Source organism: Lampetra planeri, chromosome 78, assembly GCF_965212315.1.
Source record: "Lampetra planeri chromosome 78, kcLamPlan1.2.h2, whole genome shotgun sequence".
Taxonomy (NCBI): domain Eukaryota; kingdom Metazoa; phylum Chordata; class Hyperoartia; order Petromyzontiformes; family Petromyzontidae; genus Lampetra; species Lampetra planeri.
The window spans coordinates 2,942,822-2,958,723 of NC_136183.1; the positions used below are offsets into that span (position 1 = coordinate 2,942,822).

Genomic DNA, 15,902 nt, shown 5'->3' on the forward strand with positions numbered 1-15,902 from the left:
TGGATCCCCCAGGGTAGATGGAACATAACGTTTGAGCCGGGACGGGTGCACTATCCACTGCCGGCGACCGAACCGAATCCGGACGCATTGCGGCCGGCGGACCTCCACAACCTCCACGGGGCCCTGCCAAGGGCGATGCAATTTGGCCGATGTGCCAACGGGGACCTGGGGACAATGCAGCCACGCTTTTTGACCCGCTATCCACGGGAGGCCAGCTGCCTGGTGTTTGGGCAGCCGCTCATTAGCCGCCTGCCGGCTTGCGGAATTCTCGGCAGCGGCCTGTCGCGCCTCGCGCAGCCGGTCAAGCGCGACCTTCAAAGGGGTCGGCACCGCCGACCCCTTCTTGGAGGAGCCAACGTCCATCTGGACGTGCACCGGGGGCTCCGGTTCCCTACCGTACATCAAATAAAAAGGCGAAAATCCCGTGGAGGCATGAGGGGCCAACCGATACGCTGCCAAGACCCCCGGGACGAACAGGTCCCAGTCTGACTGGGACGTGTTCACCTGGTGGCACAGCATGGACGTAAGGGTGCGGTTCAAGCGCTCTACCATCCCGTCTGACTGGGGGTGGTAGGGCGAGGTGCGGATTTTCTTGGTGCCAAGGAGGTCACACACCTCCTTGAGCAACCTAGACGAGAAATTCCGCCCCTGGTCAGTCAACAATTGTTCCGGCGCGCCCTTGTCAAACACGTACCCCTGGACGAAGGCCTCGGTGATAGAAGAGGCCAACTGATCGACCAAAGGCCATGCCATGGGCCAACGTGTGAGGTACTCAACGCCCACCAAGAGGTATTTGTGGCCCCGTTGGGATGCAGGGAATGGCCCCAAAATGTCGAGCGCCACGAGCTCATTAACGCGAGAAACCCGGATGGACTGCAGCGGGGCCCGGTCCCGGACAACTGGGGCCTTCCTCCGCGCGCAGTCGTGGCAACCCTTTAAAATCAGTGCCACGTCACCCTCAACACCCGGCCAGTAATAGTCCCGCTTAAGGGTCAATAAGGTCTTGTGGTAGCCAAGGTGCATAAGCTTCTCGTGAATGGCTCGGGTTAATTTACCACACAGGCTAGTGGGCACAACCACACAATAGCGTTCCAATTGGGCATCCCAACGCATGAGTAGTCCGTCATGCACGGCGATCTCCGGGGCAGCCGACGAAGCTGAGCTCCGGGTCTTATGTCCGACACGGCGCCGTAGCTTCAGCAGAGAGGAATCCTCCATCTGCAAGCCGGACCATACCTCCCAGGGAAGTCCAAGGCTGAAATCCGCGGGCGACGCCGCACCTGGAGGGGTGTCCGCCTCGGCCGACGCGACCAACTGGGCCGCGGCGTCCCCTGGGGCCTTGCAACGGCTAGAGCCCAGGGCGCAAGCACACCCACCGCCTGCCGGCAACCGGGATAAACCGTCCGCATTTCCAAGCTGTGTCCCCTTCCTGTGGATTACATCAAAGGTGTAATCCTGGAGCACTTCGAGCCAGCGAGACAGCTGACTCGAGGGCTGACTAATCTTCAGCGAATATTGCAGGGCCGCGTGGTCGGTTCGGACGCAGAACCGGAGACTCCCGTCCCGTTTCTTGACTAGCACAATGGGGGCACCCCAAGGGCTAGTAGATGGGGAGATGATGTCCGCCGCCAACATTTCCTCAACAGCCGAGCGTACATGATCTTTTTCCGCTGGGCTAAAGCGGTGGGAATTAAGTCGAATAGGGGCCGCGTCGCCCGTGTCTATGTGGTGGTCCAAAAGAGTAGTGCGACCCAGATCAAACTTACTTTGGCTGAATACATCGGTGAACCGCTCGATGAGGTCGCGGAGTTGCCGACGTTTCTCGGAGGACAACGAGGCATTCTCGTCGCACAACGTGGCGATCCATGATGCGTCGGGGTCCCCCGTGCGCATCACGCCCGCCACGACCCCTCCATCCGGGGCAGCGCTCTCGGGTGGAGGAGCCGGGGTCGCGTGTGCCAGGACGGCGCCGGCCGGGACTACGACCGGCAAGGGTCCCGAATTGAGGACCTGCAAAAAAAGGTCCTGGCCCCCCGACACGGCTGTCAAGGCGCCCACCAACCCCTTCGTCCTTGAAAAGTAGCTTGACGGGGACAGGAGGATACCCGTCTCCGTGGAGCCCATTTTGAGCGGTTTGCGCAACCTAAGGGGTATCAGGATTTGTGATGCCGGTGGTACGGTCACCGGCACTTTATTCAAGGCCCGTACACCGGCGACCAAGGGAGACAGGACGGTAGGCGATTGTAGGAATTTCAGCCGCCTCCCTGACGGCATTTCCACACAGCCCTGGTCAACGAGAATTCGGATGGGCATCCTAGACAAAAAGTCGGTCCCCAAGAGGCATGGCACTGCTAAGGTCCTGGAGACCAAAATCGGCCCGGCCAACTCAATTTCGTCAACCCGAACTGACGCTACAACGTGGCCCAAGATGCCCAAACTGCCGCCGTTCGCGGCGACACAAGCCCTGCGAACCGGCCTTAACGGACCCACGCTGTGGGGTAGCAGCCCAAAAATGGCCTCAGAAATAATGGTGGCCGATGCCCCCGTATCCACCAGGAGGCGAACGTGCACCCCTTGCACATATCCTGCCACCGCTGAGGAGCCGGCAGCTGCCGCCACCATCCTATGCGCAAGCGCATCCCAGTGGCGGGTCTGTCTGGGCCATTGAGGGGGTGATGACGATGGTGCACCTGACCCTTCGAGGACAACCCCATGACGATGGGCCCTAGCCCCGCTAGATGCATGAGGTGAAGGGAGCGGCCGCGCAGATGATGCGTCGCGACTCGCCTGGGGCCCCGGACCCGATGCCAAGGAGGGTCTGGGAGAAGGTGGAGTCCCTTTTCCAAAGGCCTCCGGGGCATTCCGGCAGCCCCGCTCAATGTGGCCCCGCTGACCACAGCGGAAGCAGGCCACCGTGTCCGCCTCCTGTGGACGGGAAGGTCCCGGCCGCCCCCGCTGCTCCGGACGGCGACCACCCGCCCCCCTTCCTCGACGATCGGGCATCGCTAGGGCCGCGAGGGTGTCCACCCCCTGAGAGGTGACCCCCCCGTCCGGCGCCGGGACCCCCGCACACGCCGCCATCTGAGGCCGTTGGCGGAGGGAGAGGTGCGCCTGAATGTTTTCGGCGACCGCCAAGGATGTGATCTGCCGATCATTGTTGATCGACAGAGCAATTCCTAGCTCCCTTGCCAGGTCAAGCAGCTTCCCCAAGGCCATAGAATCAAGTGCCCTGCCGTACAGGTCAGGGTATGCAGCCTGTGCCAGGGCCAGGAGCGAGCAGCGGAAGGCCAGCGGCAGTTCCCCCTCCTCCCACTGCCGCAATGAAAACTTTAGCTGCGCGGTGGACGGCGGCTCAAAAACGTTGGCCATTTGGATATAGGCCGCCGGGAGTGTAGCCCGATTGGCTGGATGGATGGACTTGAAGGCCTGCAGAGCCCTTTCGTCCAAGCAGGTCGGAAGCGCCGGCAAGGCCTCCTCCATGGACCAGCTGACCGACATGTATGCCGCGTCGAACCGGTCCTGGAAGGCCGACCAGTCGCCCCCTTGCGCGACAAACGGCGCAACGTCGGGTAACCGGCGCTGCCATTGGCCGCGCGGCGCCGCGAGGTGTGGAAGCCAAGCGGCACCTGCGGGCCACCCGGCGGACACGACATGGTGCGGCGGTGGCAGCATTGCGGCTCCCGCGGGCCACGCCGAAGACGCGGAAAGGTGCGGTGGTGCTGCGGCCCCCATGGGCCACGCCGTAGATGCAGCGAGGTGTGAAGGCACCTGCGCTTTCGCGACCCACCTGTCAGCGGCGGCGTACGAAGCCACGGCGTCGTCCTGCGACGCGGCGAGGGACCACGGCGTTGCCGAAGACGCGGCGGTATAAATCAGGCCTGCAGCGGCCCCCGCGGCCCACCCCACCGGCGCAGCGAGGTGCGGGACAGCGGCCGTAGCCGCGGCAACCTCTCGCGACGCAGCGAGGCACCACGGAGTTGCGGCCTCCCCGGGCCACGCCGAAGACGCGGCGGTATAACACGGAGCCGCGGCGTCATCCATGACAAGGGACGCATCGCCGGTGGCCGGCCCCGTGAGCGCGGCGACAGGTGGAGCCGCGGCAGCACCCGCGGCCCATTCCGGCGGCACGGCGATGTACGGGGCAGCGGCAGGCGCCGCTGCCCACCCCGGCGGCCCGGCGAGGACGGCACGCGCGTACTTACCCGGGGCCCCCCCGGCGGGCGCAGCTTGATGTAGAGCCGCGTCGTCGCCGGCGGCTGGTCCCGCAGGAGCGGCGTGCCAAGAAACCCCGGCCGCGTCAGTGGAGAGACGCGGCGTCGCGGTCGCCATGGCAGCACCCGCGGCCCATTCCGGCGGCACGGCGATGTACGGGGCAGCGGCAGCTGCCGCTGCCCACCCCGGCGGCCCGGCGAGGACGGCACGCGCGTACTTACCCGGGGCCCCCCCGGCGGGCGCAGCTTGATGTAGAGCCGCGTCGTCGCCGGCGGCTGGTCCCGCAGGAGCGGCGTGCCGAGAAACCCCGGCCGCGTCGGTGGAGAGACGCGGCGTCGCGGTCGCCATGGCAGCCATGTCCGCCGGCCGCCGCGTCGCAGCCGTAGTAGCGGCCGCATACGGCTCCCGAGCCAACATGGCCGCCGCGGATTGCGTCGCAGCCAACATGACGGCCATTTCCGGTGGAGCGGTCGCTGGGAAAACGGCGGCGCTTTCAACGTTGGCAGTTGACAGTTGCTCCCATCTCGAGTGCGGGGCGGTTGGCTGCTTCCGTGCCTCCACCCCGCAGCAGAGCTGCGGGGACGCTCTCCGTCTCTGGCGGCGGCGGTGAGCTGGCACTCCCCGCAGCCGAATCCTCCCGCTCCGGCCCGCTCGTCTCCATGGGGACCGTCACCGGGGTCCCGGGCTCCGGGGTCACTGCTGGAGCCTCCTCTCCGCCTTCGGGGAACATGTAGATAAAATGACTGCCTCTTCGGCTGCTGCTATGTCGACTAAATGTAAGGACAACTTGATTTCCAAATTCAACCGCCTCTCAAACAAGAAACCGGACATTGAAAAGCTAGATGTTAACAAAGTCGTAATTAATCGCAGTAACAGTTCTATTTCTGAAGGTCTGAAATCCGTTCTAGCTAAAGGACTAAACTTTGCAGTCACACCTAGACACATACCAGTTAATGATATCATTGCTAGAGTAGATGTAGCTCTCAGGGCCTGAGTCACATCGCGGCAGACGTAGCAAGATCTGAAATCTCTGCAACCCTCAAAAACGCTAAGATGCCAGCTAGTAACATCAGCAAAGATGAGCGTTTTGAATTAGCTCAATTAAAAAAGAGGGATGACATTGTCATCCTCTCAGCCGACAAAGGCAATGCCACTGTCATCATGGACAAAACAGAATACAACACCAAAATCCAAGAACTACTCAACGATGGCAGCTACACAAAAATAAAAAGAGACCCCACCAACAGCCTCGTCTCCAAAACCAACAACATCATTTCTGCTTCAACCGCATTAATTGATCAGACCAAACAGTTCTCGTTGAAACCTTCTGCAGCCAGGCCACCAAGATTGTACGGCTTGCCAAAGATACATAAAGAAGATACACCTCTTCGTCCCATTGTCTCTACTATCAACTCCCCCACTTACAAACTGGCTCGTTTTTTGTCTGAAATCCTACGGCCTTTCACTGGAAAAACCACCTCTGCGGTACAAAACTCTACTGACCTGGTATCGACAATCAAGGGGATTTCCCTGTCCCCAGACGACCTGCTTGTCAGTTTTGATGTGGTTTCCTTGTTCACCAAGGTTCCTGTGCCTGACACCATCGCAATCATTGAAGACTTGGTTCATCAAGGACTGAATACTGGGATACCCCCCCCTGGTGAGACATTGCTTAACCAATACATACTTCACCTGGAATGGAACCTTCTACAAGCAAACTGAGGGCACCCCAATGGGCTCCCCCCTATCTCCGGTTGTAGCCAACATTTTCATGGAGAAATTTGAGACTGACGCCATCCAGACTGCCACTCTACACCCGACCTTATGGAAGAGGTACGTAGATGACACTTTTGTCATCTGGCCACATGGCCGGCCTGCTCTAGACCAATTTCTCGACCACATCAATTCCATACACCCAGCCATCAGATTCACCATGGAAGTCGAAAAAGATGGCAAGCTACCCTTTTTGGATGTCCTAATTAAAAGGAGACCTGATGGTTCAATGAGCCATTCTGTCTACAGGAAAGCCACCCATACGGATGCCTACCTAAAACCGGATTCCCACCACCATCCATCCCAGAAGAACTCCCTCATCAAGACTCTATACCATCGAGCCCAATGCATCTCCGACCAGGAACACATTGCCAGTGAACTCAAACACGTACGCCAAGCTCTTAAGGCTAATGGTTACTCCGACTACACAATCCGCAAGGCCATCACTCCAACCGTCAAGAAGGATCCTGCTGAGGAGCCTTTCAAAACCATCACCTTACCCTACATTGCTGGGGTCACAAAAAAGATCTCCAAAATCCTGATAAAACACAAGATTCAGGTACGATTCAACACAGTACATAAAATCCGTGATCTGGTTCCGTCTGTAAAAGACGTGGTTCCAGACATACAGTACCCTGGCGTCTACAAACTAAGTTGCCTCTGTGGTAGCAGTTACATTGGAGAAACCAAACGACATGTCTCGGACCGCATCCGTGAACATAAAGCTGACCTGAAACACGGTAGGACAAACACCTCAGCCGTGGCAGATCACTGTTAAAATTCAGTGGGTTCACATGACATTGACTTCTCCAAGACAGAGGTTCTCTGCAAGCCATCTGGCTACCATGAGAGATTCGTTCATGAGGCGATCCACATATACAAACACAGAGACAATTTCAACCGAGAAGATGGATTCTGGCTCAGCAATCATTGGAAGGACGTAATAAACCACTTCGGATCTTAACTGATTGTTGTTCACGTTTATGGTGACTTTCAGACCGCAGTCCACTCACTGGCATTAACTGTGTATCTTGTGTTCTCCACAGGGAATGCATTATTTGCTCCGCTGCGGATCTCCTGCCACCGTTTTCCCATTCACATGTTTCATTGCTTCTACATACTATTAACATGCCCTCCCTTTGTTAATGCTACCCCCCCCCTCCCTTTGGTGCTGCTGATCCTGCATAATGCATGGGCATAATATGACTTTGAAACCCCCCCGCCCACCTCCTACGCATTTCCCATGAATATGCTAAATTCCTCTTGATATGCACATTCTTTTGTTAAGGCTCTCTTCTTCTTCCACCTCCAACTCAGCTTATATATAAGCTCCTAGCTTGGCAGTGTCTCATTCTTCACCTGAAGACGGCTGCTTGCGTTGTAGCCGAAACGTCGTGAGAATTGTTTTATTATGTTTTATTTTTATTATTTTATTACTTCCCTTCTACGTGACTTTACCGAAAGAACCAAGAAGATGAATCCCTGCAGTCACGAAAGCTTTAAATCGAAATTGAAGACGTAATTGAGTATATTTATTGGTTTGCCATCTGTAAAGTAAGTGATATTGCGTGGCTGCTTATGCCTCAAGAGTCCAGAATAAGGCTATTCTTTAACAACATTGGTTCATCCCTGTTAGTTAATGTGTAACCTATAAAAGGCAATTTGTGATGAGTAAACAGCCATGGTGACACATGTGTGAAGGGAGCTGTGAATATGTGTATGTGTTACCTTGCTTAATGTCCATACGAAAGAGAATTCTACCCTCATCTCCACCAAACGCGTGTAACTTGGTAGGGGCCCGCCCCCCCTTCCCCACCGAAAGTGTGTGAGTTGGTATGGTCGAGCGCGCTGTGTAATAAATAAATGAAAATGTAATCGCTAATTAAACTACTTTAAAGGTGACGAACGCGAAATCGGAATAGCGCTGGCTCAGCAAGGGGCTTATGGCGTGGTACCTGGCAATTTTTTTTTACGTAAACCCCACAGTTGGAAAGCGAAATCCTTCACAACTTTTGGTCGCATATCGATACGCAGACAGACAAACAATCACATTTATAGGTAAGACTAGCAGGAAGTACCCGCCGTTGCCCGGGCGAAAAATATACTTCAAAACTTATTTATTTTGTTTTATTTTTCTACCTACGCAACTTTACCGAAAGAACCAAAGAGTATATTTCAAAACTTTTCTTAAAAACATTACATATGCATACACAGATACTAAACTATTGTGAAAGCCCGGTGGGCCGTTTGTCCATTTCTCCACCAACAAAATTATAAGAGGCTTGCAGAAATTACTCTTTGGTTCTTTCGGTAAAGTCACGTAGAAATAGAACATAATAAATAAAATAATAGCATACGACGTTTAGATTGCAACAAGCAATCATAATCAATTACGAATTAATGAGAAAACAAACCTAGTAAACTTAGAAATATAATGCAATACAACTCAAGAGAGTCGGCTAACAAACAGTCAACACCCTACCTGGTTGATTACGTTCTTCCAAAGATTGATAAAATTTGAGAGAGAGACAAAAACAGACACGGAGACGCATAGACAGACACATAAGCAGAGAGAGATAACACAGAGACACACAGAGAGAGACACACATAGGCACATAGAGAAACAACGCCTTTGTGTCGAGGCCTTAAATAGAGAGAGAGGGGGGTAGAGAGATAGAGGGCGGGGGTAGATAAATTAGCATGTCAATGAGAGACTTGGAGCCTTCGTAGGTTTGTTTTCTCCTCAGTTTGTACCTGATGATTGATTGTGTTGCAATCGAAACGTCGTATGCTATTATTTAATTTATTATGTTCTCTTTCTATGTGACTTTACCGAAAGAACCAAAGAGTAATTCCTGCAGTCACGAAAGCTCCAAATCAGGCTTGCAGAAGTCCAAAAAGTTATAGAAAGTGGGGGGGTAAATAGCTGATATATAAGGTTTCTGATAATTGTCGACCTCTCCCCCTCAAAAATATTTCTACCCCCGCATGGGTACCTGCTTTCACTACAGCAGTGCATACCGAATGTGGCGAAACCAGCTATCATGACTGCAGTGCATAGTGACTGGTGGAACCTGCTATGATTACAGCAGTGCATACTGATTGTGGTACGTGCTATGATTACAGCAGTGCATACTGACTGGTGGTACCTGCTATGATAACAGCAGTGCATATTGTGGTGGAACCTGCTTTCACTACAGCAGTGCATACTGACTGTGGTACGTGCTATGATAACAGAAGTGCATATTGTGGTGGAACATGCTTTCACTACAGCAGTACATACTGACTGGTGGTACGTGCTATGATTACAGCAGTGCATACCGACTGTGGTGGTACCTGTTATGATTACAGCAGTGCATATTGTGGTGGAACCTGCTTTCACTACAGCAGTACATACTGACTGGTGGTACGTGCTATGATTACAGCAGTGCATACCGACTGTGGTGGTACCTGTTATGATTACAGCAGTGCATATTGTGGTGGAACCTGCTTTCACTACAGCAGTGCATACTTACTGGTGGTACGTGCTATGATTACAGCAGTGCATACTGACTGTGGTACGTGCTATGAATACAGCAGTGCATACTTACTGTGGTGGTCCCTGCTATGATTACAACAGTGCAGACTGTGGTGGTACCTGCGATGATTACAGCAGTGCATACTGACTGTGGTGGTAACTGCTATTATTACAGCAGTGCATACTTACTATGGTGGTCCCTGCTATGATTACAGCAGTGCAGACTGTGGTGGTCCCTGCTATGATTACAGCAGTGCAGACTGGTGGTTGGTACCTGCAATGATTACAGTAGTGCATACTGACTGTGATGGTACCTGCTATGACGACAGTACTAGCTGACTCTATAGCAGTATATATGGACTCTATAGCACAAAGTATTAACCTGACAGAGGGGTGTGGTGAGGCCTAGTCCCGCGCAGAGCCCTCGGTCTCACCGATATTGCCGATCCGGGCGAGATGGCAACTTGGCAGGCTGGGGGCTGGGCCGCTAGCCCTCACCCCTTCCACCCACGATCCCCCCACCCTTTGTGCAGTAATATCTATGGCCTATAGTAGCATCTACCAACTCTATATTAGTAACTGCATGCATTGGGGTGGAGGGGTGGGGACATCACACTGTGAAGAATTTACCTCGGTGTTTAGTGTTTTTTTTTATAGCATGTTTAACGCTAAAGCATATTTCACCCACACCCCCACCGAACATGTGTGACTTGGCAGGCCCCCCCACCGAACGCGTGTGAGTTGGTATGGTCGATAGCGCGCTATTAAATACATAAATAAACGAAAAGTACACTAAATCAAAGAGCTTGCTCACCGCGGGGCTTACAGCGTGGTGCCTGGCTATATTTTTCAACGTAAACCCCACCGTTTGAGAGCCAAATCCCTGCAAGTGTGCGCACACACACACACACAGACAAAAAAATACATTTATACATAAAATATTCATTATTCATATGAAATGCATGTGTGTTTAAGAGTTTAACTTTGTGGGGAGCTGTCGTGCAGTTATTTCACTGCATTATGAACTCAACAATTATTTTGATTATTTCCGACAGCAAAAATGATTGATAACACTGCGTAACCAAAAAAAAATGTTGTCCCTGGGTAGTAAGTGTTATTTTTTAATTGCTTATGCCTCAAAAATACAGAAAATAGCTATTACTCCCCACAAACTTTGCTTTTGTGACCAGGACAGTGATATTTTGAAATTTACCTATTTTAAATGATAAAACGTGTGCATTTGTGTCATTCCTTCACATAAAGTTCTGGTCACAAAATGAAAGTTTGTGGGGAATAATAGCCAATTTTCTATACTTTTTAGGCGTAACCAATAACAAAATAACACGAGCCTTCCAGGGACAAAAATCGTGTTACATAGTGTAAGTGAAAACTGAACTTATTGTGGGCCTCTGCTATGTTGATTGATCTTAAATTCATTACATGGTGAAGTGAGAAAGCATTAACACTGAGCAGATGAAGGTGGCCAGGCATGGTTCTGGACACACAACCACCTTTTTACCATGCCAGTGTGTGACAATGTCAAGTTTGTATTTGCAGTAATGTACAGGGTGTTTCAAAAATAGGGACCTAATTTAAAATCAATATATTTCACAATGGCAACATGTTATAATTACACAAAAAGTTACAAACGGTTTAATGAGTTATCAAGTTTTACTACCCATTTTATAAATGCTCTATGTGCCCTCCACCTGCTGTACGGATAACATCAAGACGATAGTTGAATTTGTCCCAAACGCCTCTCAAAGTATCTTTTTCCACTGAAGTCACCACTGACGTGATTCTGTTTTTGAGGTTATCCAGATGAGTCGCTAATGGTGGCACAAAAACACGGTCTTTGACGTATCCCCACAAGAAAAAGTCGCAGGGTGTGATGTCTGGGGATCTTGGGGGCCAAGAGTGTAGCGCCAAGGCCTGGGGTCCCGTGCGACCTATCCAACGTTGAGGCAGTGTGTCATTTAGAAAACGTCAAACCTGCAGGTGCCAATGTGGCAGTGCTCCGTCTTGCTGAAAAATGAAGTCATCGGAATATTCATCAAGTTGTGGAAAGAGCCATTTCTGCAGCATTTCGAGATACGCTTGCCCCGTAATTGTGTTTCCCTCAAAAGAGAAAGGGCCATAAACCTTTCTTTGAGAAACAGCACAAAACACGTTTACTTTCGTGGAATTACGCTCATGCTCTACAGTTTCGTGTGGATTCTCTCCCCATATGTGCACATTGTGACGGTTAACTTTACCGCTTAGATGAAACGTTGCTTCACTAAAAATCAAACTCGGTAAGACGCTGTCGTCCTCCATGTTCTGTAACATCGCATCACAAAATTCTACATGCTTTCCTTTGTCACCTGCACGAAGAGTCTGTACCATTTGCAACCGGTATAGCCTCATGATTAAGCGTTGCCTTACACACCAGACAGTCGTATGACAAGTCGCAAGTTCTCAGCTGGCACGACGAGTGGACTTGTGCGGGCTACGCAGAAAACTCTTGAATTCTTCTCACGTTTTCCTTTGAGGTGCGTGGTCGCCCTGTGCTCTCCCCCTTACATAAACAGCCTGTTTCCTCAAATTGTCGGTACCAACGATGAATCCTCTTTGACATTGGCGGATCAATACCAAAACGCCGTTGAAACGCACGCTGCACCGCAATTACGGATTCAGTCTGCTGAACTGCAGAATGCAAAACGCCTTGTGTTGCGGGGTCGCCATCTTGCGATTGACTGAGGCTCGGGGCTGTTTGTGCGCTGAGAGAGGCATCTAGCGGTAATCATTTGAAACTCTATGCCCCGCCCTTTCAAGTGTTAAGAGTTTCATTAATGGGTGATTCGTGGTTGCAGAGATATAGCGATTTCAAATCCGGTCAATCTTTTTAAAACACCCTGTATAATAACTATTGAACATGGAGGTTAAATCAAAACAATAGTTTATTTTAGTTTTCCTCTGGGACTTTTTATAAGAATGGAAACAGTCAGGAAAATATCTCAGCACATATGTAGCTGAAGTTAGATCTGTTCATCCGAGCATTCAAACAAATCTGAGCCTGGCTTCACACCTCAAAGTTTCGATTGGACATTAATTTATGCATATCTGCATAATACAAATAGTATTATTTTCAACACGCTTTGCTATGTTAGCTGAATTTTTCTGAATTTAATATAAATATTCCTTTCGTAGCTAGACAGCCGAAATTGTGTGCTTGGAGTTTTGGGTAAACATTCATTTTGAAGATACTAGAGCATCCAGGCATATTTATGACCATTGGTCCTCTCATTGTGTGCCTTAACAGCCCGTATGATGAATTGGGGAATTATTTTCACTATATCATGAATATATGAATAAATTTAGATGTGTAAGTCATGTGTGACTGTATATATGCATTCCTCTGTGCCTTGATACTGATGTAGATGGTGTGGATATGTTTTTCTGTCTACAGCTGACGCTTCCTCTGACGCTTCCTCTGCAGAATTGGTCTGATGGAGCTAAGGCACTCAGCGCAGCTCTGTACAAGAAGGAAACGATGCGATCAGTATGCAAACAGCACGGATCGTATTGGAAATTTGACACGGCACCAGATAACTCACACAGGAGAGAACCCCTTCAAGTGCACTGTGTGTGAGAAGGCATTTGCATGGTCATCAGTTCTTCAGAGCCACCTGAGAACACACACAGGAGAGAAACCCTTCAAGTGCAGTGTGTGTGAGAAGGCATTTGCAAAGTCATCAGTTCTTCAGAGACACCAGAGAACACACACAGGAGAGAAACCCTTCAAGTGCACTATGTGTGAGAAGGCCTTTACAGAGTCATCACATCTTAAAAAACACCAGACAACACACACAGGAGAGAAACCCTTCAAGTGCAGTGTGTGTGGGAAGGCATTTTCAAGTTCATCTGATCTTAAAAGACACCAGACACCACATACAGGAGAGAAATCCTTCAAGTGCACTGTGTGTGGGAAGGCGTTTACACGGTCATCACATCTTAAACAACACCAGAGAACGCACACAGGAGAGAAACCCTTCAAGTGCACTGTGTGTGAGAAGGCATTTGCAAAGTCATCAAATCTTCAGAGCCACCAGAGAACACACACAGGAGAAAAACCTTTCAAGTGCACTGTGTGTGGGACCGCATTTACACGGTCAACAATTCTTCACGACCACGAGAGAACACACACGGAAGAGAAACCTTTCAAGTGCAATTTGTGTGGGAAGGTATTTTCAGGTTCATCTCCTCTTAAACGACACCAGAGAACACACAGGGGAGAGAAACCCTTCAGGTGCCTTTTGTGTGATAAAGCTTTTGCAAAGTCATCAGATCTTCAAAAACACCAAAGAACACACACAGGAGAGAAACCCTTCAAGTGCAGTGTGTGTGAGAAGGCATTTGCACAGTCATCAGTTCTTCAGAGCCACCAGAGAACACACACAGGAGAGAAACCCTTCAAGTGCAGTGTGTGTGAGAAGACATTTGCACAGTCATCAAATCTTCAGAGCCACCTGAGAACACACACAGGAGCTAAACCCTTCAAGTGCACTCTGTGCGGGAAGGCGTTTGCACTGTCATCACATCTTCAAAGACACCAGAGAACACACACAGGAGAGAAACTATTCAGGTGCAGTGTGTGTGGGAAGGCATTTTCAAGTTCATTTTATCTTAAAATACACCAGAGAACACACACAGGAGAGAAACCCTTCAAGTGCAGTGTGTGTGCGAAGGCATTTGCAAAGTCATCAGTTCTTCAGAGACACCAGAGAACACACACAGGAGAGAAACCCTTCAAGTGCACTATGTGTGAGAAGGCATTTACAGAGTCATCACATCTTAAAAAACACCAGAGAATGCACACAGGAGAGAAACCCTTCAAGTGCAGTGTGTGTGGGAAGGCATTTTCAAGTTCATCTGATCTTAAAAGACACCAGACACCACACACAGGAGATAAACTCTTCAAGTGCACTCTGTGCGGGAAGGCGTTTGCACAGTCACCACAGCTTTATATACACCAGAGGACACACAGGCATCAGAAGATCCCCAAGGAGTGTAGTCTGAAATCGACTTGTGAAAGTCAAAGTGATTCAATGAGCCTATCCCTCCTGAAACAAGAACCAGACGTAAATTCCAGCTTGGACACTGTGAAATGTATCAAGGTGAAATTTGAAGAGGCGAAGTTGAAATGTGAAGAGGCGGCAGTGAAGAGTGCAGATGTGACGGTAAAATGTGAAGATGAAGATTCAACTCCAAAATCGGACCTTCACATCGATGGAGGCGACATGAAGCAGGAGGAGAATTCTGACTGTGAGGCAGAGCGAGGCAACTCCCAGGAGTTTGTGGAAGTGGAGGTGTGGGTGGACTTCTTAGACAATACAAAGTCAAATGGAGACCCTGTAGATGTGTAAGCTTGAGACAAGCTCCAATAGATTCACCTTTGTCACAGGCCTTTAATAGTTTAATGAAAGACTGTGAAGCTGAACACTGAATTCCTCGGTTCAATCTGCAGATTAAGAGCGGCCAGTATTTGTGAACCTGTGGGTTTGGTAGATATCTACCCAGCAGCAAGAGCCAATAAGCTCCCAATCATTCACTATGTTATAATAATATTAGCATTTATATGGTGCTTGCTTAATCGCCTCAGCAACTCGGGAGTTTTATATAATATAATAATCACAAACACTTGGAAGATCACCCCCAAGTGGCAGCTGGCCATGTGTGGCATAAGGTGGCCCTGCACCAGCCTCCATGTGGGCATGAGTGTCACGAGGGGGCGATAATTGATGTGTAATCTACATTACATTTCTAGATAATATTTGTAATTAACCACATTTTTGAGAATGACACCAACATGCAATGACTTGTGCGTTTTGAATGTCACGATAGTTTGATTTACATTCACTGTTAAGCAGATGGTGCATATTTTGGTTAATATTACTGGAGTAGACGGGTGCCTGTCGGATTTGAACCTTGAACCTCCGCAATAAATAGAGAATGCGCTACCACTTGGCTTCCCTCAATCTGAGTGTAGGCATGCCAGCCTGAATGTTTCTAACTCACGCAAATGTTCCATTTAGAGGGGTCCACGTCTCACATTCCTATAGAATGGAGGGCATGACTGTTGCCGAGAAGACCCGGAGCTTCATGCGGAGCGATAGACCAGGTAGCTTCCACACAGCATTGGGCAGCTGATGAAAAGATAATGCCGCCCGACTGATTCGGACCACCCAGAGTGTCCACACATACGCAATGTAGACATGTATTGTGTACACACAATCTACACACAGTGTACACACAGTCTGCACATACACAGTGTATACACAGTAACAAGAACAACCGCCATTCGCCACTAAGTGGCGGTGATGTCACCGCGCCGCTTGTGCCAGGCTACGTGCACGTTAAG

General features: G+C 50.5%; 1 pseudogene across 1 annotated transcript in view; it reads left to right on the plus strand.

The window, feature by feature from the left end:
• Window positions 1–15,902, plus strand: part of LOC144738235 (uncharacterized) — a 58,371-nt pseudogene that overhangs the window by 4,848 nt on the left and 37,621 nt on the right. Inside the window, exon 2 of the transcript XR_013589189.1 lies at window positions 12,951–14,462. The product of XR_013589189.1 is annotated as an uncharacterized LOC144738235 (transcript). The remainder of the gene's footprint in view (window positions 1–12,950; window positions 14,463–15,902) is intronic.